Source organism: Pinus tabuliformis, chromosome 9 (genome assembly GCF_031772625.1).
Source record: "Pinus tabuliformis cultivar Carrire ecotype Pingquan chromosome 9, CPIR1, whole genome shotgun sequence".
Lineage (NCBI taxonomy): Eukaryota > Viridiplantae > Streptophyta > Pinopsida > Pinales > Pinaceae > Pinus > Pinus tabuliformis.
The window spans coordinates 1,283,248,718-1,283,276,646 of NC_142307.1; positions in this window are offsets into that span (position 1 = coordinate 1,283,248,718).

Genomic DNA, 27,929 nt, shown 5'->3' on the forward strand with positions numbered 1-27,929 from the left:
TTGCCCAAACTTCTTGGCCATGCACCATCAGTCATGATTTTTCATGAAAAATCCAAAAATATAAAGTTTTTTCCATTTGGAGCTTCCTATCATAAGCGCGCGCCACGTGGTGCAACTCACAGGGAGAAAAACCCTTTTTTTTTGTGCAAAAAAAATTTCCAAAATGCAAAAATTGCTCCAGATTTCTTGAAATTTGGACTAAAGGTGCCTCATCAAGCATCATTCTCACCAAAGAGGCTTCAGCCAAGATTCAGAGTCTATCCTCCCTTTTATGGCGTTTTAGTGCCCTCCTGGTGCATGCAGTTTCAGTTGTAAAGTCACTGTCTTGGTGATATGATGTGTCGGTGTCCATCTCCATGGTGCTGCAAGGTGTATGTTTGATTTGTTGAAAATGAGAAATGAAGGTTTGATGTATTTGTCTCCAAGTGCCAAATATGCCAAAGGGAAATGAGGGGCTGCGAGGAATATGGAACAGTAGGTATAATGGAGTGAGCGTAAGGATATGGTTCAATCAAGTGAAGTCTGCAATGTGAGGACAGTCACTTGATTGTGTTTTAGGAGTGTGAGGTTTGGGGATTTAGGAATTTTTCAAATGGTATGGGAAAGAGAGAGTAATAGGGTATGGTAGGGTTTAGGGATAGGAAAATAGGACTTTAGAAATAAGTGATTTGGGATGTAGAGGAACAGGGGATTTAATAAGGATGATGGGTTTAAAGTGAGGGAAAGATAGTGGAAAATTAAGGGATTGTTTGGGATAGAATTAGTTAGGGAGGTATGGGATGTTATGGGAATTTTGTATAGGGTTAGGAGTTTTTGTATAGGGTTAGGGTTTGGAGTTTTACATTGGGAAATTTTGTGAAAGGGAATTTGGGATATGGGATGGGGTTTTAGTAATTTTAGGGGGGTAGGGAACAATGAAATCAGGGAAAAAAGGAATAAGGAAGACAAGAGAATGATGGAAAGAGAAAAATTGATGGAAAACAATTTTTGAAACCCTAAACATCACTTTTCACATGAAGATTTTAACATGGTAGGGTTTGAGATTTTGTTTTGGCATTCACCATCCATCAACCACCATAAATTGCATGAAAAACTCCTTCACTAGCAAGGAAGAGGGCTTAAAGTACTTGAACACTAGAAGAGTTAAGTGATTTTGGAAATTTGAGGGAGTTTTTGAGAGAAATCAGGCTTTTTAGCATAGTGCGCTGCGCCTTCCCAGTGCGCCGCGCCAGTGTAAATTTACACTGGAAAATTTCTCCTAGTGCGCCGTGCCTTCCCAGTGCGTCGCTCTTTTTTCCAGGCGACTTTTGGAGGCCTTCCCGGTGTCAAAATTGGGTGCAGGATAGCTCGTTGGAAAGGTATTTGCGTATACTTACCAACCCAACTAGAATTTTTCAATTTGGAGTTCATTATATCTATCAAAAATCAAATCTCCCAAGACTGGTGAAAATGTGCCAAATGAGGCTACCTCAAGGCAGTGTGCTGTTGCAGTCAACTTTTGAATGCCTTCCTCAACTCCAAAATGAGCTCATGATAGTTCATTGGAAAGCTATTTGTGTCTAGTTATCATTTGACTCATCCAAAAAGTAATGTTTCCAACACATCTATGAGAAAACTTGATTTTCCCAAGGTCACTTCAGAGGTGCATCAATTGTTCTGAGGCGATTGTAGTTTTGACATTTCTCTAAAACCATGACACTTGTGTAAAAATTGAAGGAGGTTTTTCTTCCTTAGTCTTTTCTGGACAAAAACCTCTCTCAGTGTTCAAAAATTCATCTTTTATTGCCCAAAAACATCATTTTAGTGAAACCTATCCCGATGTGTGGAACAGGGGATTTGTCGAAATGAAGGGGATAAGGGGGCTTCTAAATTCTTGAGGAAATTTTTCTAGGTGGGGAGGGATGTTAGGAAATAGGGGAAAGTGGAATCTCAGAAATTGAGTGAGGGGAAGGTGTCCAAAAGGGAAAAACATAGGCCTATCCTAGAAAATAGGGTTTGTAGCAAGAAACTAGGGTTTGAGCGAAAATGAGGAATTTGGGGGATCTCAGTGATGGGAAGTGTTTAATAAGGTACATTAAGGATATGGGAAGGTGTATGAACATCCAGATACAAGTTTTGTTGATGATATGACCATCCAAGAGAAATTGCCTTCAAAACCCTAGGAGAGGGAAATGAACCTTACCTAGGCGCAACTGAAGCATGAGCAAGGTGTAAAATGACCCAGTGGAACTTAACATGATGATGACAACCCTCTGAATGATGGTACACTCAGCTAAACGGTGACAAGGACTGACATTTGGACAACTTTGACAGGAGTAAAAGCAAACCCTAGACCTAATGCCTAATGACCAAATTTTGCTTGAAGACTCACTGAAATGACAAAATTTGACCTTGACACTCCAAAATCACTTTGTAAGAGCGTGTTTGATCACTGGAGGAAGGCTAGAAAGACTGACACTAACATTGGCTCCAATGGGGATGGTAGCTCCTTAGAGGTGCCAAGAACGACAGATCTTTGGGGGAGCAGACTAGTGCCTTATCCATTGGGCAATGGAGTCAAAAACTCAAGCTGAAAGGCATGATTGAAAACTGACGACTTGACAACACAAACTGACTCTCACTCAACTAAAAACTGACTCGATACTTAAACACAACCGAAAAACTGGAAATGATGCTCAAGGTTGAGCTTATTCATCAAAACCTACTATAACAGTTTCATTCATCACCTGATCAAGTGAAATGAAACAACCAATGCAACCAAGTAAGTATTCCGTCTGCTATTTGAATTCTCCGCAAGTGCTCGCTTATGAACAATAAGAGAGAACTACTGAAAGGCAACTCCCATGACAACTTGGAAACAGATCCACTGAATGCTATGGATTCTCTATCCACCTCCAAAAACAATGCATAAGGATCTAGAAATTCATGGACACTGGGACTTAGCTCATCCAATGGATTACTTCTCTTCTCTTCATACCATGAATGCAAACTTTGATTTGATCTTTGTGATGAGACTCCTGCTGAAAATGACAAAGAAACCAGCTGCCGGGTCAAGTTTATATCAGTACATGTTTCAGGCTCACATGTAGTCAATGGAGAAGGACTTTGACTTCAAACCTCATCCAAAACATCAACTATTGGATCATGAAAAACTTGAAAACACTGCTGCAATCCATTTTCTATTGGTTCCAATGTGATTACATGATTGCCTACATGCTGCTCATTCTTCACTGAAGATGTACTATGCAATTTTCCCTTCAAAAACTGAAATGATTCGAAACAAAATGGTATGGAATCATCTTGCATCATCTGAGCATATGTTCCAGCTTCCAAGTCTTTATTTGCAACTTGACAATCAAAGGCATTCGGGGGCTGCAAATCTGGATATGAAAAGTCTTGAGCAAGGTTTTCATTACCCTCAAGATGGTCCAAATCAAGACTTGTTGACAGCTGATTTCTAATTGCATGGAAGTTGTCTCTGATGAACTGACATGAAGCAAAACAAAAAGGCAAAGATCCTTCACTTACTTCAAAATTTGCTGCACTTTCCTCCTCACCGTTATAGCTGATATGCGATGGCTGAACATTGTATTCAAGCTGCTGTAAGTAAAATTTCTCCTCCCACAAACTAGCTACTGATTTGTCTGCAAGATTAGCTTCTGTTTGGAGAACATAATCATCATCATCATACTGATCAAACAGAGGCAAATCATCAGTATAAAACACATCATCAAGCATACATGTCATATCAATAGTTCTCTCTTCTCCAAGATGATCTACAAAACAATCATTATCAGATCTATGACAACTAGGATAAGAAACAAAATGTTTTGGAGCGGCCATTTGTTCTTCTTCTATCAGTGAGCCATGGGCTTGAACATCGTAATCATTCCTTGCGGTGATCCTTTGCATCATCTCTTCCACTGCACTTGCCAACATGTCAAGCTTTACCTCTAGAGATGTCGATTCCTTCGGATCTATATTTTTTATCTCTTCTTCCTTCAACCTTGCCCTTCGGATCAACAAGTGAGCCTCTACATTTACTGCACTATTCTACATCGCTTCAAGTGTTGCGATATTCCTTTCTCTCAGCTGAAACTCCATTTCCGGATCAAAGGCACCGGATATTGCAAGAGAGCAGATCTAGGAGGAGGTCTTATATCAATGGGCATTGAATAATAAACTTGATTAAATCTGGCAGAAAACTGTTGTACTGTCTCCCTTGGCAGTCTTTTCAGCTGGTTATACTCTTCTATAATCAAGTAAAGGTTCTGTCCGATCATACACCTGTCGAGAAAAACTTTGACGAACTTCTGGAAATCTGAGATGCTCGCATCAAGCAGGGTTTTGAACCAACTCTTGACTTTGCCTTGCAAAGAAAGAGCAAAAAGCCTAATACTAACATCTTCTTCATCAACTTCAAAAAGGTCTAGAAAAGACTCAAAATTCTGCACATGTTGCTCAGCATTGAGATTCTTACTTTCACCATGAAACCTCGGCAAGTATAGATCATAGTTTTTGGGGAAAGCATGAAGAACAGAAGGTAAAACAAGAGGTTTATACCGATTTGGAATTTTACAAGGTATAGGGGTATGTACAGAAGGTATAGAATCAGCCATGGTCTCTTGGGGCTCATCAATTTGAAGATGGTCATCACAAGATTCAGAGGAAAGGCCTTGATCAAGCTCAAAGGCATGCAAATCTTTAGTATTCACAATCTTCAAAGGGAAAGAATCAACTGCAGGCCTGGGATCTTTTCTCAAATATAGTATACTTTGCAAAACATTCTTGACATTCTTGGGAAAAGAGAAGAAATAATTTATAACAAAGAACAAAATGTCTTGGATGAAATTCCAACTTGAATATTTGATCTGTCCATATTGTCCTTTCATGTTTCTGTTGGTCAAGATCATCCTCCAGTGGAGTCTTTAGATCTGATCTCAAAACTAATTTAGAGTCGCCAGGTGAATGATTTCAGCCTTGCCAGTGTCTGATCGTTGTACACCATCAACAATCAGATCTGAACTTGATACATGTATTGGGGAAATTAACAAGTTAGATGTCACGTTTACAAGCTAGACCGGAGATTGACAGAAGCAGCGTTTATCTACTTCCACTAATGCAAAGAAAAAGCGTTTCAAAGGCTACTTGGCATAAATTCAGGCTCCCTCTGTAGCTATAAAACAAATGACATCAGCAAGCAAACCATTTTCTTCCCCAGTATGGTCGCCACTATGTTAGAGCCTAGATTTGTCTCAGGCTGAAAAGACAAGGTTCTAGGTCCACATCAATCCACGCTCAGCCTCGTAGCTAGCCCTACGAGGACAGGAGATGGCTCTCTTTACTTAGAGAAGCACACCATCAAAACATAAAGCCACATGGATGCCAAACAGTGCTACAAAACCCTGGCCTTTCCTTTCCCAAAAATGCAAAAAATGAATGTACAATAGAGTGCCAAACTTTTCCCAAGAGTCCAACCCTGAAAATGACTGAGAAATTACATCATATAGACAAGCCAAACCTATTCCCTTGCCTCTAGGGGTTGAGCTCATCATTCTAGGAGTTGTTTGAACTAATTCTAAACAAGGAACTGAAAACTAGGTATTCAAACAACTTACCCCTATATGCTAGGAAACTGATTCATTCACTCACATTTCACCTTTTGGTGAATGAATCTTCTAGAACAAGTAAAAATGTGCCAATATTACATCATGGTTGTAAAATTACATCATGAAAGGTCAAAAATAACACCAAGAAGCAAAACTGGTCAAAACTGGGCGAATTGCTGAGCTGAACAGTAAAAAACAAGCCAAAATTCTCTATGCGCTGCGCCAAAATCTGTATGCGTCGCGCCAATTTGGAGCTAATTTTGAGGCACTCCTTTAAGTCCAAATTGAGCCCAAGTGTTCTTGTTGGAAAGACCTACCTGTCTACTTTCCAACCCAAGTGGAATTTTTCAATTTGGATATCATTTTCCCCTCCAAAAATTCAATCTCCCAAGACTGCTTTCTTTGTGTCAAAATAGGGGCAGAGAGGTCATTGTTTGAGTGTTTTTGACCTCCTGGAGACTCAAAACTTGCCCAAACTTCTTGGCCATGCACCAACAGTCATGATTTTTCATGAAAAATCCAAAAATATAAAGTTTTTTTCCATTTGGAGCTTCCTATCATAAGCGCGCGCCACGTGGCACGACGCACAGGGAGAAAAACCTAGTTTTTTTGTGCAGAAATTTTTTCCAAAATGCAAAAATTGCTCAAAATTTCTTGAAATTTGGACTGAAGGTGCCTCATCAAGCATCATGCTCAGCCAAAGAGGCTTTGGCCAAGACTCGGAGTCTATCCTCCCTTTTATGGCATTTTAGTGCCCTTCTGGTGCATGTAGTTTCAGTGGTAAAGTCACTGTCTTGGTGATATGATGTGTCGGTGTCCATCTCCATGGTGCTGCAAGGTGTATGTCAAGTGTATGTTTGATTTGTTGAAAATGAGAAATGAAGGCTTGATGTCTTTTTCTCCAAGTGCCAAATATGCCAAAGGGAAATGAGGGACTGTGAGGAATATGGAACAGTAGGTATAATGGAGTGAGTGTAAGGATATGGTTCAATCAAGTGAAGTCTGCAATGTGAGGACAGTCACTTGATTGTGTTTTAGGAGTGTGAGGTTTGGGGATTTAGGAATTTTTCAAATGATATGGGAAAGAGAGAATAATAGGGTATGGTAGGGTTAGGAAAATAGGACTTTAGAAATAAGTGATTTGGGATGTAGAGGAACAGGGGATTTAATAAGGATGATGGGTTTAAAGTGAGGGAAAGATAGTGGAGAATTAAGGGATTGTTTGGGATAGAATTAGTTAGGGAGGTATGGGATGTTATGGGAATTTTTTATAGGGTTAGGAGTTTTTGTATAGGGTTAGGGTTTGGAGTTTTACATTGGGAAATTTTGTGAAAGGGAATTTGGGATATGGGATGGGGTTTTAGTAATTTTAGGGGGGTAGGGAACAATGAAATCAGGGAAAAAAGGAATAAGGAAGACAAAAGAATGATGGAAAGAGCAAACTTGATGGCCAACAATTTTTGAAACCATAAACAACACTTTTCACATGAAGATTTTAACATGGTAGGGTTTGAGATTTTGTTTTGGCATTCACCATCCATCAACCACCATAAATTGCATGAAAAACTCCTTCACTAGCAAGGAAGAGGGCTTAATTTTCTTGCACACTAGAAGAGTTGAGTGATTTTGGAAATTTGAGGGAGTTTTTGAGAGAAATCAGGCTTTTTAGACCAGTGCACTACGCCTTCCAGTGCATCGTGCCAGTGTAAATTTACACTGGAAAATTTCTCCCAGTGCACCGCGCCTTCCCAGTGCATCGCTCCTTTTTCCAGGCAACTTTTGGAGGCCTTCCCTATGTCAAAATTGGGTGTAGGATAGGTTTTTGGAAAGGTCCTTGAGTCTACTTTCCAACCCAATTGGAATTTTTCAATTTGGAGTTCATTTGCCTTGTCAAAAATCAAATCTCCCAAGACTGGTGAAAATATGCCAAATGAGGCTGCCTCAAGGAAATGTGTTGTTGCAATCAACTTTTGAATGCCTTCCTCAACTCCAAATTGAGCTCATGATAGCTCATTGGAAATATCTTTGTCTCTAGTTATCATTTGACTCATCAAGAAAGTCATTTGGCCAACAAATCTATGAGAAAACTTTATTTTTCCAAGGTCACTTTAGAGGTACATCAATTCTCCCGAGGCGATTGTATTTTTGACATTTCTCTAAAACCATGACACCTGTGTAAAACGTGAAGGAGGTTTTTCTTCCTTGGCATGTTTTGGACAAAAAACTCTCTCAGTGTTCAAAATTTCATCTTTTATTGTTCAGAAACATCATTTGAGTGAAACCTATCCCGATGTGTGGAACAGGGGATTTGTCGAAATGAAGCGAAATGAAGGGGATAAGGGGGCTTCTAAATTCTTGAGGAAATTTTTCTAGGTGGGGAGGGATGTTAGGAAACAGGGGAAAGTGGAATCTCAGAAATTGAGGGAGGGGAAGGGGTCCAAAAGGGAAAAACACAGGACTAGCCTAGAAAATAGGGTTTGTAGCAAGAAACTAGGGTTTGAGCGAAAATGAGGAATTTGGGGGATCTCAGTGATGGGGAGTGTTTAATAAGGTACATTAAGGATAGGGGAAGGTGTATGAACATCCAGATACAATTTTTGCTGATGATATGACCATCCAAGAGAAATTTCCTTCAAAACCCTAGGAGAGGGAAATGAACCTTACCTAGGCACAACTGAAGCATGAGCAAGGTGTAAAATGACCCAGTGGAACTTAACATGATGATGAAAACCCTCTGAATGACGGTACACTCAGCTGAACAGTGACAAGGACCGACATTTGGACAACTTTGACAAGAGTAAAAGCAAACCCTAGACCTAATGCCTAATGACCAAATTTTGCTTGAAGACTCACTGAAATGACAAAATTTGACATTGACACTCCAAAATCACTTTGTAAGAGCGTGTTTGATCACTAGAGGAAGGCTAGAAAGAATGACACTAACATTGGCTCCAATGGGGATGGTAGCTCCTTAGAGGTGCCAATAACGACAGATCTTTGGGAGAGCAGACCAGTGCCTTATCCATTGGGCAATGGAGTCAAAAACTCAAGCTGAAAGGCATGACTGAAAATTGACGACTTGACAACACAAACTGACTCTCACTCAACTAAAAACTGACTCGATACTTAAACACAATCGAAAAACTGGAAATGATGCTCAAGGTTGAGCTTATTCATCAAAACCTACTCTAATAGTTTCATCCATCACCTGATCAAGTGAAATGAAACAACCAATGAAACCAAGTAAGTATTCCGTCTGTTGTTTGAATTCTCCGCAAGTGCTCGCTTATGAACAACAAGAGAGAACTACTGAAAGGCAACTCCCATGACAACTTGGAAACAGATCCGTTGAATGCTATGGATTCTCTATCCACCTCCAAAAACACTGCATAAGGATCTTGAAATTCATGGACACTGGGACTTAGCTCATCCAATGGATTACTTCTCTTCTCTTCATACCATGAATGCAAACTTTGATATGAGCTTTGTGACGAGACTCCTACTGAAAACGATAAAGAAACCAGCTGCCGGGTCAAGTTTATATCAGTACACATTTCAGGCTCACATGTAGTCAATGGAGAAGGACTTTGACTACAAATCTCATCCAAAACATCAGCTATTGGATCATGAAAAACTTGAAAAGACTGGTGCAATCCATTTTCTATTGGTTCCAATGTGATTACTTGATTGCCTACATGCTGCTCATTCTTCACTGAAGATGTACTATGCAATTTTCCCTTCAAAAAATGAAATGGTTCGAAACAAAATGGTCTGGAATCATCTTGCATCATCTGAGCATATGTTCCAGCTTCCAAGTCTTTATTTTCAACTTGACAATCAAAGGCATTCAGGGGCTGCAAATCTGGATATGAAAAGTCTTGAACAAGGTTTTCATTGCCCTCAAGATGGTCCAAATCAAGACTTGTTGACAACTGATTTATAATTGCATGGAAGTTGTCTTTGATGAACTGACACGAAGCAAAACAAAAAGGCAAAGATCCTTCACTTACTTCAAAATTTGCTGCACTTTCTTCGTCACTGTCATAGCTGATATGAGATGGCTGAACATTGTATTCGAGCTGCTGTAAGTAAAATTCCTCCTCCCACAAACTAGCTACTGATTTGTCTGCAAGATTAGCTTCTGTTTGGAGAACATAATCATCATCATCATACTGATCAAACTGAGGCAAATCATCATTATAAAACACATCATCAAGCATACATGTGATATCAATAGTTCTCTCTTCTCCAAGATGATCTACAAAACAATCATTATCAGATCTATGACAACTAGGATAAAAAACAAAATGTTTTGGAGCAACCATTTTTTCTTCTTCAATCAGCGAGCCATGGGCTTGAACATCATAATCATTCCTTGCGGTGATCCTTTGCATCATCTCTTCCACTGCACTTGCCAACATGTTAAGCTTTACCTCTAGAGATGTCGATTCCTCCGGATTTATATTTTTCATCTCTTCTTCCTTCTACCTTGCCCTTCGGATCAGCAAGTGAGCCTCTACATTTACTGCACTGTTCTGCATCGCTTCAAGTGTTGCGATATTCCTTTCTCTTAGCTGAAACTCCATTTCCGGATCAAAGGCAGCCGGATAGTGCAAGAGAGCAGATCTAGGAGGAGGTCTTATATCAACTGGCACTGAATAATAAACTTGATTAAATCTGGAAGAAAACTGTTGTACTGTCTCCCCTGGCAGTCTTTTCAGCTGGTTATACTCTTCTATAATCAAGAAAAGGTTCTGTCCGATCATCCACTTGTCGAGAAAAACTTTGACAAACTGCTGGAAATCTAAGATGCTCACATCAAGCAGGGTTTTGAACCAACTCTTGACTTTTCCTTGCAAAGAAAGAACAAAAAGCCTAATACTAACATATTCTTCATCAACGTAAAAAAGGTCTAGAAAAGACTCAAAATTTTGCACATGTTGCTCAGCATTGACATTCTTACTTTCACCATGAAACCTCGGCAAGTATAGATCATAGTTTTTGGGGAAAGCATGAAGAACAGAAGGTAAAACAAGAGGTTTATACTGATCTAGAATTTTACAAGGTATAGGGGTATGCACAGAAGGTATAGAATTAGTCTTGGTCATTCAGGGCTCATCAATTTGAAGATGGTCATCACAAGATTCAGAAGAAGGGCCTTGATCAAGCTCAAAGGCATGCAAATCTTTAGTGTTCACAATCTTCAAAGGGAAAGAATCAACTGCAGGCCTGGGATATTTTCTCAAATATAGTATACTTTGCAAAACATTCTTGACATTCTCGGGAAAAGAGAAGAAATAATTTATAACAAAGAACAAAATGTCTTGGATGAAATTCCAACTTGAATATCTGATCTGTCCATATTGTCCTTTCATGTTTCTGTTGGTCAAGATCATCCTCCAGTGGAGTCTTTAGATCTGATCTCAAAACTAATTTAGAGTCACCAGGTGAATGATTTCAGCCTTGCTAGTGTCTGATCATTGTCCACCATCAACAATCAGATCTGAACTTGATACATGTACTAGGGCAATTAACAAGTTAGATGTCACGTTTACAAGCTAGACCGGAGATTGACTGAAGCAGCGTTTATCTACTTCCGCTAATGCAATGCAAAAGCGTTTCGAAGGCTACCTGGCATAAATTCAGGCTCCGTCTGTAGCTATAAAACAAATGACATCAACAAGCAAACCATTTTCTTCCCCAGTATGGTTGCCACTATGTTAGAGCCTAGATTTGTCTCAGGTTGAAAAGACAAGGTTCTAGGTCCACATCAAACCACGCTCAGCCTCGTAGCTAGCCCTACGAGGATAGGAGAGGGCTCTCTCTGGGTCAATCTCAGTGAAAGATACTCAATGGGGCTGGAGATGACTGATTTAGCAACTAATTTTAGGCTAGGTATTAAGTGCAAAGGATTTGAGTTGAGTTTTTTAGGGTTTTGTTGAGAAAAATGGGAAAGGCAAATTGGGCTCAGGGATGAGGCATAGTTTCTGCAGAGTTTCGATTGGGACAAGGAAGGCAATCGTTTTGATGCTTTTAAATTGAGTGAATGAATAGATCAGACCGGTGAGGAGTTAAGGAGAGCAAGAGAGTCTCAAGAATTCTCCTTAAACAGATGAAAACATGAAATTTTAAACAAATTCAAAGGCAGAGTATAGCAGTTATGGATTCTACCTTAATCACTCATTTGTTCAAATTCAGAAGAAGAAGCATGAAAATGATACACATAACACTAATGAACTTACAATTACTCATAGAAGCACACCATCAAAACATAAAGCCACATGGATCCCAAACAGTGATGCAAAACCCTGGCCTTTCCTTTGCCAAAAATGCAGAAAATGAATGTACAATAGAGTGCCAAACTTTTCCCAAGAGTCCAACCCTGAAAATGACTGAGAAATTACATCATATAGACAAGCCAAACCTATTCCCTTGCCTCTAGGGGTCGAGCTCATCATTCTAGGAGTTGTTTGAACTAATTCTAAACAAGGAACTGAAAACTAGGTATTCAAACAACTTACCCCTATATGTTAGGAAACTGATTCATTCACTCACATTTCACCTTTTGGTGAATGAATCTTCTAGAACAAGTAAAAATGTGCCAATATTACATCATGGTTGTCAAATTACATCATGAAAGGTAAAAAATAACACCAAGAAGCAAAACTGGTCAAAACTGGGCGAATTGCTGAGCTGAACAGTGAAAAACAAGCCAAAATTCTCTATGCGCCACGCCAAAATTTGTATGCATCGTGCCATTTTGGAGCTGATTTTGAGGCACTTCCTGAAGTCCAAATTGAGCCCAAGTGTGCTTGTTGGAAATCCGTACCTGTCTACTTTCCAAACCAAGTGGAATTTTTCAATTTGGATGTCATTTGCCCCTCCAAAACTTCAATCTCCCAAGACTGCTTTCTGTGTGTCAAAATAGGGGCAGAGAGGTCATTTTTGGAGTGTTTTTGACCTCATGGGGACTCAAAACTTGCCCAAACTTCTTGGCCACGCATCAGAAATCATGATTTTTCATGAAAAATCCAAAAGTATAAAGTTTTTTCCATTTGGAGCTTCCTATCATAAGCGCGCGCCACGTGGCGCGGCGCACAGGGAGAAAAACCCTGTTTTTTTGTGCAAAAAAAATTTCCAAAATGCAAAAATTTCTCCAAATTTCTTGAAATTTGGACTGAAGGTGCCTCATCAAGCATAATTCTCACCAAAGAGGCTTCAGCCAAGATTCAGAGTCTATCCTCCCTTTTATGGCGTTTTAGTGCCCTCTTGGTGCATGCAGTTTTAGTTGTAAAGTCACTGTCTTGGTGATATGATGTGTCGGTGTCCATCTCCATGGTGCTGCAAGGTGTATGTCAAGTGTATGTTTGATTTGTTGAAAATGAGAAATGAAGGCTTGATGCCTTTGTCTCCAAGTGCCAAATATGCCAAAGGGAAATGAGGGGCTGTGAGGAATATTGAACAGTAGGTATAATGGAGTGAGGGTAAGGATATGGTTCAATCAAGTGAAGTCTGCAATGTGAGGACAGTCACTTGATTGTGTTTTAGGAGTGTGAGGTTTGGGGATTTAGGAATTTTTCAAATAGTATGGAAAAGAGAGAGTAATAGGGTATGGTAGGGTTTAGGGATAGGAAAATAGAACTTTAGAATTAAGTGATTTGGGATGTAGAGGAACAGGGGATTTAATTAGGATGATGGGTTTAAAGTGAGGGAAAGATAGTGGAGAATTAAGGGATTGTTTGGGATAGACTTAGTTAGGGAGGTATGGGATCTTATGGGAATTTTGTATAGGATTAGGAGTTTTTGTATAGGGTTAGGGTTTGGAGTTTTACATTGGGAAATTTTGTGAAAGGGAATTTGGGATATGGGATGGGGTTTTAGTAATTTTAGGGGGGTAGGGAACAATGAAATCAGGGAAAAAAGGAATAAGGAAGACAAGAGAATGATGGAAAGAGAAAACTTGATGGCAAACAATTTTTGAAACCCTAAACAACACTTTTCACATGAAGATTTTAACATGGTAGGGTTTGAGATTTTGTTTTGGCATTCACCATCCATCAACCACCATAAATTGCATGAAAAACTCCTTCACTAGCAAGGAAGAGGGCTTAAATTACTTGCAAACTAGAAGAGTTGAGTGATTTTGGCAATTTGAGGGAGTTTTTGAGAGAATCAGGCTTTTTAGCCCAGTGCGCCGCCCCTTCCCAGTGCGCCGCGCCAGTGTAAATTTACACTGGAAAATTTCTCCCAGTGCGCCACGCCTTCCCAGTGCATCGTGCCTTTTTCCAGGTGACATTTGGAGGCCTTCCCTGTGTCCAAATTGGGTGTAGGATAGCTCGTTGGAAAGGTATTTTAGTCTACTTTCCAAACCAACTAGAATTATTCAATTTGGAGTTCATTTTCCTAGTCAAAAATCAAATCTCCCAAGACTGGTAAAAATGTGCCAAATGAGGCTGCTTCAAGGCAGTGTGTTGTTGCAGTCAACTTTTGAATGCCTTCCGCAACTCCAAATTGAGCTCATGATAGCTCATTGGAAATATATTTGTGTCTAGTTATCATTTGACTCATCAAGAAAGTCATTTGGCCAACCAATATATGAGAAAACTTGATTTTTCCAAGGTCACTTCAGAGGTGCATCAATTCTGCGATTGTATTTTTGACATTTCTCTAAAACCATGACACCTGTGTAAAATGTGAAGGAGGTTTTTCTTCCTTGGAATGTTGTGGACAAAAACCTCTCTCAGTGTTTAAAAATTCATCTTTTATTTCTCAGAAACATCATTTGAGTGAAACCTATCCCAATGTGTGGAACAGGGGATTTGTCGAAATGAAGCGAAATGAAGGGGATAAGGGGGCTTCTAAATTCTTGAGGAATTTTTTCTAGGTGGGGAGGGATGTTAGGAAACAGGGGAAAGTGGAATCTCAGAAATTGAGTGAGGGGAAGGGGTCCTGTTATAGACATTTTTGGGCACTGCAACCCCAAGCATGAAATGTCCATAAACCAAGGGCTCCTAAGTCCCTAAAAGTGTTGTTCTAACCCCTAAAGGAACAAGGTCAACTGATTATAGCTTCTCCCATAAGTTCTCCATGAAAAACTGCTCAGAATTGGTCAAAACAGGATCATTTCAGCTGCTCCACAGGCCAAGTGCGTTGCATCTCACCTAAGTACACTATGTGGGTGCGTTGCATTTCAAAAAGCCCTTCTATGGGGTGCGATGGGCGAGAAATGACAAATGGTAGTGTCATTCCGCTAGGTGGAGAGGCAATGGAAGCTTCCAGAAACTTCTCCTGTGACACTTGCCTCTCTGAATTCGACCAAGGATGAGTAAGAGATCATCAATCTCCAAGTGGAAGCAAGAACTATCAGAGGGAAGACACTAATCAAATCATAAGCTGACTCATCTCCCTTACAGATATCTATATATGGATCCCTCATCCTAGAGATCCAGAGGCTGGAATTTTGCATATTGCAAGGAATTGTTGTTGGTTTCTTGAGACAAACATCAGATTTTTGGGTGATCTAAGCTTTGTATGAGGTGAAGAGGGGATTCCTTGCTGAGAGGTTGATGCTGGGTCAGAACAACACTTTTAGGGACTTAGGAGCCCTTGGTTTATGGACATTTCATGCTTGGGGTCTGAATTTGTAATGAGACGAATTAGTTTGTTTGTTTATCTTCCTTGTTGTCTATTTCATAAACTTACAGACGGAGTTTGAAGTCGTGCCAGGTAGCATTCGAACTGCATTTGCCATAGCAAATGCAAAGTAGATAAATGCCACTTCAGTCCATCTCCGGGATCTGTTTATGATTTAAACAACTGATTCACAAACTCTCTGATTTCCCTTGTGATAGCTCTTAGATCCTCCTTAGATCTACCCCTGATTGTTGAATTACTGATTACCTTTTGCTCGACCAAAACCCATGGAATGAACTGCAAACTGTGACCCGGAACCCAAGCAAAGTCTTGTTTCTGGCCCAGCGTAGGTACTGTTCTGAGAATCTGAAATTCAGCGCACTTCCCGAGTGTAGAAGGTGCGCTGCATTTCAAATTCCCTGTGTTACAGGTGCGCTGATCAGGCTAGGCTTTGTGCAGTTTTGGTTTCTGTGATTCATTCTTTCCAGTTCTATTCATGAATTTTGCTGCCTGTGATCAGTATATCTCTGTTTGAAACCCCTTTTCCTTGCTGTTATTCCGCCTCCTTTGTACAAAAGAACTGTAAATGTTTTTGTGTGTTTGTTGAGTCATTTTCAGTTCTCCTTTGCAAAAGTAGCGTAATCGTACTGTCGTCCTTTGATTTGAAAGTGTCGCAAGTGTCGATTTCAATCATAGGAAAGAGTTTGATTGCTGTTGATAGTCGATTATCCTGTTACTATTGTTTTTGGTCTGAATTTGTAATTTTTCTAGTGTCAAAAACAAGTATTCATTTCAAAATCGTAAGGTGTTGTGATCGTCTCCATTTTTGATTTCGAAAAGAAACTTGTTGATATTTGTCACTTGAAAAGAATTTCAGATTTGTGCATCAACTTTCTTCTTATCATTCATATACTAAGAAAGTCGAAAACAAATACATGCATGTGCATTTGCATTTAGACAGTCTGATTGGTTTGATTTAGGAAAGTGCATTTAGAGTGTGCTCTTTTCTCTTTGTGAAAGAATTCTGTCTTTCTTTCCTTAGTAGCTAGGATTTTCATTGCACAAAGAAGATAAAAAGATTGTTTATCATCTTAGATTGCGTTTTAGGAATTACATCTACATCTCGCGGTGAACCTGAAAGGAAAACTTCATAAACAAGATCAACTATAAAATAAATTCAATTAATTTAACAACGCTTTGGAACCTAACGCACAACATTTAGAAGTCTAGGCTAGAGACGTATTCTGGTGTCGTAAAGCCTGGTAACTGTTGTTCTCACTGATGGTTGGGTGATTCCTCCACTTTGAGACGATAAGTGCGAGTACGGACTTGTGCTCCCACGTACCGTCGAGTATATTTTGGGAGACCACAATAGGCTTAATCCTTTATCCATAGGAAGCCGTGTCTGCCGCCCTATCGATCGCAATGCACTGAACACAGCATTCGGGAAGATTCACTTTCGTACCGTAAAAAGTATTCTGTAGTTTTGCGATTGGTTTGGTAATCCCTCTACCTAGATTTCCAGAGCAGTCCCTTTCATTCCTTTTCAGAATCTTTAATAGAAAAGGTCCATCTGAGCACTTGTCACTTCAGGCTCATTAAAAATCGAAGGAGACTAGAGTCATCTTTTGTTTTTTCTCGACTCTTAAAAATTGAAAAAATAAGTTGTGTCAAAGCGTATAAAATTCATTTAATTCAGAAACATACTTCCCCTTTATTTTTAGTTGATCGAGTAATCCGCAATCGTGGAAGAAAGTCAATTGAAACCCCGTCGTTCGCGGAGGCTTACGAGTCAACCGTCTTTGTCTCCGGAATCGAAGCTAGTACGGACAAAGCGAACTCGTTTAACCGGTTCCAAATCTCCTGTTAAAGTTAGAACAAGTGTTCCAACAACATCAGAGACTCCGGTTACTCCAAACATTTCTGGTATCCCTGCCTCTACAGAAGAAGTTCAGCAGCCACAGAAGGACAGTGGTACTGATCCTAGTCTGAGGGTAAACACTTGTGTTACCGAACCAGTTCCATTTACAACCGGTTCGGAGAGTCTTGCTCCTCAAACATCTGTCGCTGCCGATTCCATACCTTCTTCGGCACCAAAAATATTCTACGGACCTGACGGTCTACCCCTTCCACTTGGTCTGATTGCCATAGAAGAGATTGTGGAAGATCCTCCATCTAGTACTCCATCGCAATTTGGAGTCGGGATCACTCGGTATCCTTCTTCATCGGGAGTTAGTCTACCGCCAGTGGAAGCTCCTGTAGAATCGCTAGGTAATCTTTTGGATAGACTAGAAATGTCCGAACAACCGTCAACATCTAGGACTGTGTCGTCTAACACAGCGACGGCATAACTCCCTGCTATCACTCCAACAATGTTTGCCGGTATACCATCTGTCCCAACTAGCTCTCAATCGCTAGAAGTAGCCCACTCAGGGGCCATTTCGACGGTATGGTCTGTTCCTGTTTGTTCATCCCAAATAATATACGGAAACTCTTATGTTGAATCTCAACAAATTGATCCATTTGGAGGTCAATTTGGGCAGTCCGGCCCTCAAGGGAAAACCATTCCCTTGAGTTCTGGATTACCACCGTATGGGGGGCAGTATGCCCTTTCATTATCCCCTCTGGGAGGACAACCATACGGGAGTTCACAACAAAATTCGGGTTATGCTGGAATTACTTCAAGTGGTTGGGTACCGATACTACCTCAGCAACCAAGAGTTGTATATTCGATGCAACAATGCTTACCTATGTCAAGTATACCAACTACGCCAGCTATTGTAACGGTGTCGCAAGTTCAAGCATTGCCTGTTGTATGCCAACCTCAGGTTTCTCAGGTTGTAATGCAACAACCCCTTGAACCTGTGACTCAACCACAATCGCCGACTGGTGGAATGACACAGGTTCAGACGGGTACAATTACCCCTCATCTTGGTCAAACAGTTAGTATCGGGAAACAACACATGGCTTCACAACCATGGCTAGTACAATACCAACAACCGCAATTCTAACAAGTATACCAAGGTTCTGAACAACAAATCTTTGCAAATAGTGGGCAGCCGTATATTCAAAACGGTCAAAATCAACCATTTTACAATGGTCATGCCCACCAACCTTACCAAAGTTACCAGCATCAAATGCATTATGCCGGTATGCAAAGACCAACTGCTCAGGCAATCCCATCTTATCCTGGGTATGCTTCACCTAACCTGAATCAACAGTTACCCTTCGTGGCAACTTTAGAGTTACCTGATTTAAATCGGTTAACAAACGATCCAATCGCTTACGCCCCTTGGTGGCCAGCGATTTCACATAAAATTCCATCAGATATTCCTAAATTTAATGGAAATTCGGGTGAAGATCCGTCGAATCATGTGATGACCTTTCATCTGTGGTGTTCATCAAACACCCTAAATGATGATTCGATTAGGCTTCGCCTTTTTCAGAGGACGTTAACTGGTCCGGTAGCAAAATGGTATATCGAATTTCCTAGAGCTTCATTCGACAACTTCAGTACCCTAGCCACAACCTTTTTAACCCATTTTCAATTACCGATAAGGTACGAAACGGGAATGGAACTCATTACCAACTTCAAACAAACGACGGCCACTCACATATCTGATCATATACATGAGTGGCGACGTCGTCGTAGAATGGTAAAAACGTATGTTCCCGATCAGCTCTTAGCTGAATGGTTTATCAAGTCATTACTACCTTCCATCACGGAAGATGTGGCAAAAGGGGGAGTCCTCACAGAAGAGAAAGTTATCGCTCATGCGCAATATTTGGACTTGATTTACACTCAGTCCGGCATGCTCTACGATAAAATACCTGACGCCCCTAGACCAGAATTCTCAATTCCTCCTCCTCCTAAATCAAACAATGACTCTCATGCCGGCAATGGCGTGATTGGTGCAACAGACACGAAATTGACAAAGGCTACATCCAAAAAGGCCCGTAAGATTTCAGGTCAAAATGCAAAAGATGAACTTCTTGCCTCGACAGTAAATGCCGTATCGACGGATAAAGGCAAAGAAACCAAGCAACCAGGGGGCAAGAAGAAAGGCAAAGGGAAGAAGAAGAAACAAGAAGAATCATCTCCTGAAAAATCTTCTGCAAACCCTCCTGGAAATAGGAAACAAAAATTTCCATGCATGATATGCGATGAGGATCATCAGACACTAGATTGTCCACACAGATATGAGCTTAAAAAATTCTTCAAGAATTCAAAAACCTCCGCAGTGTTAACTGATCCGTTTCCAAATCCAGGAACAAATCTGGTTGACAGTGGAAATGCTTCTCCGTCTCAAGTGCTAATGTTGTCGGTTTCAAAACAGCAAAATGATGCTTTGATATTGACAAGGAATAAAGATTATGGGAATCCACAGTTGTCGAACAACAAGGATAAAGATCAACCTAGTAGTTCGACAACAACTTCGACAGAAGTTGCGCCGCCCATCATTCCTGAACTGACAATAAAACCGCCAAAGGGAGTAGTACACAAATCAACATTTAATCCTCGTGCTAGAGCAGCACAACATTATAATATAGTGGAAGATTTGGCCCAATCGCCATCCGCTATGTCAACTCTTGAAGTACTACAAAATTGCCCATCCCAAAAGCAGGCCTTATTATCAGCCATTGGTGGGATAGACCCAAAGGATTCCAATCTTGTATCCTTCGATCATAAAGGATACGATCCTTAATTGCCAGCTCAACTAGCTTTCCTTGTTCAAGTGAAAGCCCTCAACAAAACTGTTCATCGAACAATTATTGATGAGGGGGCATCTACATGCATTATGTCGATGAGTTGCTGGAAAACTTTAGGATCTCCAACCTTGTCGCGATCTTCGACGACATTAAAAGCATTCGACGGAAGAACATATACCCCATATGGTATTCTAAGTAACTTGAAGGTTGAACTAGGAGGGAAAACAATAGAAATAGATGTTGAGGTAATCGACGGAAATCTCGATTACAACATCCTACTAGGAAGGCCATGGATATATGCCATGGCTGCTGTGGTGTCGACCTATTTTAGAAAGATTGCATTTCCCTTTCAAGGAGGGATTACAATCGTCGATCAACAAAACTTCCTCCCCAATGGTTCTCAAGTTACAGGAAGCATTCCTATGATCCATGGAAGCCACCATTCGCTTCAAAATATCGGAGTAGGCCTACTAAAAGACCCTATATTAATGGGAACTTTTGCCCTTCCACCTCCAATCAATTTGGCGGAAGTAGCGTCAGTAGGAACCTGCAACATGATATCTTCTAAAAATATCTCAGAAAATGATATCGACATGGATCATGCGATGGTTTTGCCTCCAAGCCCAACAGAAATATTGTAGCAATCAATGTTCCTGGCCTGGGAGGCAAACCCAAATCAACGCTCATCGAGTGTTTGGATAGATAGGTCTAAGGAATATGGCACCCCTTCAGATCCTTGGTCGAGAGTGCATGACACCGACGAAGGAATTGTTCAATCAATGGTAATTGAAGGGGCACCATGGGATGATTACCACCATCGTTCCCTTCTTCCGGATTGTGAAGAAAATACTCCTGATGACCTTTATCATCCTTCAGTTTTTGATTTTCTATCAAATACTGTAAACACGGTGGATTCCGAGCGAAACTTGTCCAACATTGAAGAGACTATCGCCATAAATATCTCGACCAAAACAGATGTTGTAGAGAATATTTATGTTGGCAAATGTTGTTCTCCTTCAGAACTGGAAATATATAACGCTCTTTTTCGCGAATTCAGAGATGTCTTTGCTTGGTCATATAGTGAAATGCCAGGCATTGACTCGAGCATCGTTGAACACGAAATCAAGATGTATCTAGATGTCAAACCAGTACGACAACGTCTACGGCAGGTGCACCCCAGAAAGCCGCTGCCATTAAGGCAGAAGTTGAGAAACTTCTCCATGCTAGTTTCATTTACCCGGTTCCTCTAACCGATTGGGTATCGAATATTGTCCCTGTTATGAAAAAACAAGGAACAATTAGAGTGTGCATCGATTATAGGGATGTAAATCAAGCTTGTCCAAAAGACAACTACCCTACACCCTTCATCGACCAGATAATTGATGAATGCGCCGGATGCGAAATCTTTTCATTTATGGATGGATTCTCCGGGTATAATCAAATAAATATCCGCCCACAGGACCAGTCAAAGACTGCATTTATTTGTCCATGGGGCACATTCGCATATCGAAAATTACCCTTTGGTTTAAAGAACGCAGGGGAAACATTTCAGAGGGCAATGAATTATGCCTTCCATGACATCAAAAACATCGTTCAACCATACCTTGACGACCTTCCGGCTCATTCACGAAAGCGGACTGATCATCCGCAGCATTTAAGAGCGATATTTCTACATTGCCGACACTAAAAGATACGACTCAATCCACACAAATGTGTATTTTGCGTCAGTTCTGGTCGTTTACTTGGCTTTGTAGTCTCAAAGGACGGGATTCGTCTTGACCCGTGTAAGGTTTAGGCAATCATAAATCTGCCTCCACCTTCAAATTTTCTTCAGATTCAGAAACTCCAAGGGAAAGAAAACTTTCTGAGGAGGTTCATTCCAAATTACGCCGAACTTGCTAAAGATTATACGCGTCTTTTGAAAAAGGAAGTACCCTTTGTCTGGGATCAGGTTGCACAAGCTTCCTTTGATGCTTTAAAAGAATCCCTAATGAAAGCATCATTAATGTACACTCCTGATTATCAAAAAGATTTTAACCTGTATCTGGCTGCAGCGGATACGACCATCGTAATGGTTTTAGTTCAAGAAGACGACGGAATTGAACATCCTATATATTATTTAAGTAAGAACTTAAATGATACAAAAAGAAAATATTCTTATGTTGAAAAGCTAGCGCTCGCAGCTGTTCAAGCGATACAGAGATTTCGACACTATGTCCTCTTTCGAAAAACTACCATTCTGTCAGATTGCAACCCCATGACTTATATATTGTCGCGACAGTTGCTGGGGGGCAAATATTCAAAATGGATAGCAATCCTACAAGAGTTTGATTTGGAATTTGTAAAATCCAAGTCAAAGAAAGCTCTGGTTTTCGCAGAATTATTATGCGATCTCCCATCGTCGTCCAATGATGAAACATCCGAAGAAACGATCGTGGACGAAAGCTTGTTTCTGATATCTTCAAGCAATCAGTGGTATGGGGATATAATAATTTATCTCCAAACCCAAGAATATAGACCAAATACCTCTCGCTCCGAACAAAAACGTATTCGATACCAAGCAAAAGACTACATGATCGTCGGTGATACACTTTACTGTCGCGGTATCGATACAGTTCTGAGAAGGTGCCTCATGCATGAGGAGGCCGAAAAAGTCCTGAATGATTACCATTCAGGCACGTGTGGGGGGCATCAATCCGGTTATGCTACAATGCAAAAAATCTTACGAGTAGGATACTTCTGGCGAACAATGTTTAAAGATTCCATAAACACAGTCAGAAGTTGCCATGCTTGTCAAATTTTCGATAGCAAAACCAGAAGACCACCCGCACCTCTGCAGCCAATAGTTGCTGTCGGGCCATTCGCCAAATGGAGCATCGATTTCATGACATGTAACCCCACCTCGACCGGGGGGCATGGGTATATCATAGTCGCAGTTGACTATTTTACCAAATGGGCCGAGGCGATGCCTACATTAGATAATACTGGTGAAACAGCTACCCTCTTCTTTTTCAATCATGTAGTCGCCAGATTCGGCGTCCCACAAGCTATAGTCGCAGATCATGGATCGCATTTTTGCAATCACATGATGGTCGAATTAGCTGCCAAACTGGGGTTGTCTCATGATAGCTCTACTCCATATTACCCGCAAGCCAACGGACAAGTTGAAGCAATCAACAAGGTCCTGAAGCGCATGCTGCAAAGGATGATTGGAGTTCACAAAAGAAGGTGGCACCTAATCCTGTACTCAGCCTTGTGGGCTTACCAAACATTGGTAAGGAATGCAACCGGGTTTACACCTTTCCAACTGGTATATGGCCTGGAAGCAGTCTTACCAATCCAGTGCGAAATCTTGTCCCTCAAACTCGCAATTGATCTCCTCCCCGGAACTTCAGAAGAAGAATCTTGTTTCTTAGAACTAATCCAATTGGATGAAACCCGTCGTGATGCCACTTTGGCTAACGAAGCCCATAAGAAACGAGTCAAAGCGCAGTTCGACAAAAATGTCAAACCCCGTGTCTTCTCAGAAGGTGACTTGGTCTTGCTTTATGACCAAGAATCCGATAAATTGGGAGCAGGTAAATTCAAGTCTTTATGGATGGGCCCCTATATTGTTAAGCGAGTGTTAGCAAAAGGAGCCTACGAGTTAATGGATTATGACGGAATTCCACTGGCGCAACCTCGTAACGGGTTGTACCTCAAGCGTTACTATGCGTAATTCAATATGGTAACCTGTATGCTTTTGTTATGTTTTTGTTTTCGCTAAAGTATTTATTTTGGTCAAGTAATCCACTTTTTACATTTATTGCAGATGTCAAACCTATTGGAGTCATGTGTTGGATATGCCGACGGAGCGAGTCGTAGTTCGCGGAACCTATCTTCCGCGGCCTGGGCCATTTTTGATCCAAGCGGCGAGTTAGTAAGTTTCAGAGGGGTATGTATTGGTCGATCAACGAATAACATCGCTGAATATAGCGCGTTGATAGAACTTCTCTCTGATGCCATCACACATGGTATACGCCGACTGATTGTCAGGCTAGACTCACAACTCGTCATACTACAACTCACTGGTATCTACTCTGTCCGAAATCCAGCTATTTATCGCATGTTCCTAAGGGTTAAGATTTTGGAAAGGCAATTTGATTTTATTCAATATCAACATATTTCCAGAAACTTAAACACATTAACTGACTCATTGGCAAATTATGTGTTAGATAGGCATTTGCAACATTTATAAAAAGAAGCATACCATCAATATTTGCATTTGGATCATGTAACTTAACCAAAATAAAACTCCGAAAATCAAAAATATATATAACTGTTTATGGTTTACACATAATGTCCTGTAACCAAGACAAAATTGGTCAAATGACCAGAAAACTCAAAACGCTAGGGGGCACCCTAGTCTAATGATGCTCGTGATAGCAAGTCACAGCCTGTGCGATCATGCGTAAGAGTCGAGTCCATCGTCTTGGCACACCAATAGTATGCCGCTGCAACCTCAAGGGCAGCTCGTCAGTCCTCACATCTGGAATACCAAGAGTGAGGCCCTCAAACTGCTCCTGTAATGCTGTAAGAGTCTCAGCCACATCGAGGTCGCGAAGGATAGCCCTTCCAACAGCCTCTCCTGCTAGGGCGGAAGCTGGCACTCTCAGGCGTACTACTGGCCGAACGGGACCAACATCTGCATGAACACATGAGTTTGATTAAGTCTTGACAGAATAAAGCATAAGGACATTATAAATGAAAAACGATAAATAGGAATATGGTCAAAGAATTTACCAATGGCGCCCCACTGTTCACCATCCGGCAGTACTAAATCTGGATCACCCCGGAAGTCCATGCCAGCATATGGATACTCGGAATAGACCATCTCCTGATGATCAAACCACCCGAAGAAGGTATCAGAAAATGAAATCTGAGACTGACCAGCATGCCTAGACATATGGTCGACCCATCTCTGCATACGTGGTTCAGTCGATGAAGGTAAATCGAGTGCAATATACTGCGGCTGCGTCAGTGGTATCTTTTCCAAGGCAAAGGCGGTAAAAATAGAACCATACCCAAAGTTCTTCAACCTCCCACTCTTTACCTTGGTCAAATGTTCTTTCATTACAAAAAGTACTGCGTCGCACCAGTTGAACACCTTCGGTTGGTAGGATCCCAAGCATCGAGCAAATACTGCAGTAAGTTGATCTTTTGTCTCATGCTAGAGATGCGGAAAAACTTCAGCAAGCCACAGTTCCGTAGTGCGTTTACTGTAACCGGATCATGTAGGGAAAACATGTCCTCTTCTTCATGCTCACGTTCTCACCATGTAATAGTCATCTTACTCCAAAGATCTCTGAAAAACAAACAAGAGAAGAGTTAGATCCTGATTTTGGTAAGAAACAAGCAAAATTTCCATAAAAAACTATGCATAAAATTTCTTCTTTGCGCCCATCGCACCTACAGTAGTGCTCTGGGTGCGTTGCATGTCAGATGGCCAGTAGACAGGCCAACATCCAACGCACCTTTCGATACACAGAGGGTGCGCTGAAGGCAGAGCGAGTTTTTCAAACCCCAGAGGCTCAGAAAAACCAGGAATCAAGCTCAGAATGCAAAATGGAAAGCATGAAATGAAAGAGCTCAAGTTTAGCTCCTACCTGGTCCAGACGGCGCCGAGAATCGTCCACAGAATCTCCCGAAATCAGCTGATGAAAATCAAAGGGGGAAAGCACCTCCAAAGCTCCAAAAAACCAAAGTTCAAATGAAATGGTAAAATGAGAGGTAAAATCACTTTTTTCATTACTTTTACCGTAGTTCAAAGTAAAATATTAGTGTTCTAACTCATTTTTCAAGCATATATTTTTCATTTCTAACTAGTTTGATGAAGCAATTGAAAATACAGTACAATCTTTGAAAGAACAAAGCTATTTATGGTAAAGTCAAAAAGAGACAATTTAATCGAGCAGTTTTAGCGCAGACTTCATGCTCGTTAAAAGATAAACATAAGCAATGAGCACATGTTCCTCCAGAGTTTAAGCTCATTAAAAAATGAACCAATTTCCAATAAATAACCATCGTGAATGTAATACTTCAGCCTTTAAAGCCTTGGTCGTGTTTGCACCGTCACCTCCACTTTTGCATCGGCCGATCATTCACCTCCATTTGATTGTTTACCCATTTTGAGGAACAGTTGCGAAGAGTGATCATGTTAGCCATCCTTCTAACACTGCCATGATTGGAAAATTCCAAACCTTACCTGGAATCAGTTGCTACCCATTTTATCACTCGTTCCTCAAAAGGTGAGTCTCTTTTAAGCTCTTTTCAATTGACTCGTAAAATATGAAAAGATTGCCAAGCCATTGGCCTCTCCAGCTCGTTAAAGGGACCGGAAGTGCTATCCCTCCTCTAAATTTTAATCTTTTTGGACCTGAGGGATTATTACACAAAAAGATCGAGCGCTTGTTTTGTTCGGCTCGTTAAAAGTATCGAAAATTCATCCCTTTTGTATTGTTTTATACTTTTTCGGACTTAAGGGATTAGATGACGAAAAAGGAATTTTGGAGTTTTCTTTACGTTCCTTTTTAGACTCTCTAAAATTGAAAAGGACCGAGTTATCTTTGTCGTTAAACTCGTTAAAATTTTAATAGCGACAAACTTGTCTATAGACGAGAATGAGTTTCACTATCGCTAGGCTCGTTAAAACATAGCGATGGGTTTGCCCGAAGGGAAAATTATAGAACAAGCATATGTTATCCTCCTGAAGCTTGATAAAAATAAAGAGGTACTGGTCAGGAATGACTGGGGAAAAATTGGGAAGAAAACTTGAAGAAACTTTGTTGGTAGCAAGTCGCTCTTGAACATGACACTTTCACTCCAGATCCAAATAGGGTTGTGTTGTTTCATTCACCGGTCACATCACCATGGTCCCATCATACCATCCACATTCGGGGTTAACGCTACCAATCCATCACCTCAGTGTCGCCGATATGTTCAAGAGAAGTCATTCAGAGAATTCACCTGTGTCTCACCCACTACAATACATTTATACTCCATTCTTTCATGACCACCACCCTGAACCTTATATCACCAGATCGTTTTCACCTCCATTAAAATCATTTGCTCCGTTCCATGTCATTGATTTGGGATTCATTAAGGCTCTCCTGTGACAGATCACTTCTTGTCGACATCAGCTCATTATCCAAGAAGTTGATCTAGGAACACCCCATTCAGTACTTTGAAGCTTGCATGCCTCAATGGCAAGTTTCTCACTTCCAGCGACAGGTTTACATCAATGACCTTCGACCGAAAGATTTTGCGTGGTGTTCGATGCCAAGTCCTTTATTCACACCACGTGAATTGCACTGCAGTACCTTGAGGGTCATTATCATTATTGGTTATTCCTCTCGCGGTTGTTAACAACTTATATCATTGGCTGGTAATCAAGCGATGTCTTTCCATGTTCGACTCCAGAACATCTCTCACATGGATAGACTTGTACTTCAAGTGAAGATCGAACGAGATTGAAGACCCCGGATCTAGTTTCATCCATCCGGGTTGCGATATATATTCAGGAAAATAAAGACATCAAATGTACATCATTGCTGCACAGATAATCATCCAATCAAAGGGATGATGGCTCTATCAGAATCATCAGTCTACACTCAGACGATTGTCTGTCCTATGTACATGAAAATGAATTTATAAAGCTGAGCATGGGAATGCCCGCCTCAGCTAGATCATGAAAATATTATGAAGATAATGTATTGTATTGTATCTTATTACAGGTCTTCTCCCAGCTTGAAAGAACTTCAGATCCTCATAATAAAGCATTTCACCCGACATCAAAAGATTAACGACCTCATGCTTTAGGGGGCAACTGTTATAGACATTTTTGGGCACTGCAAACCCAAGCATGAAATGTCCATAAACCAAGGGCTCCTAAGTCCCTAAAAGTGTTGTTCTAACCCCTAAAGGAACAAGGTCAATTGA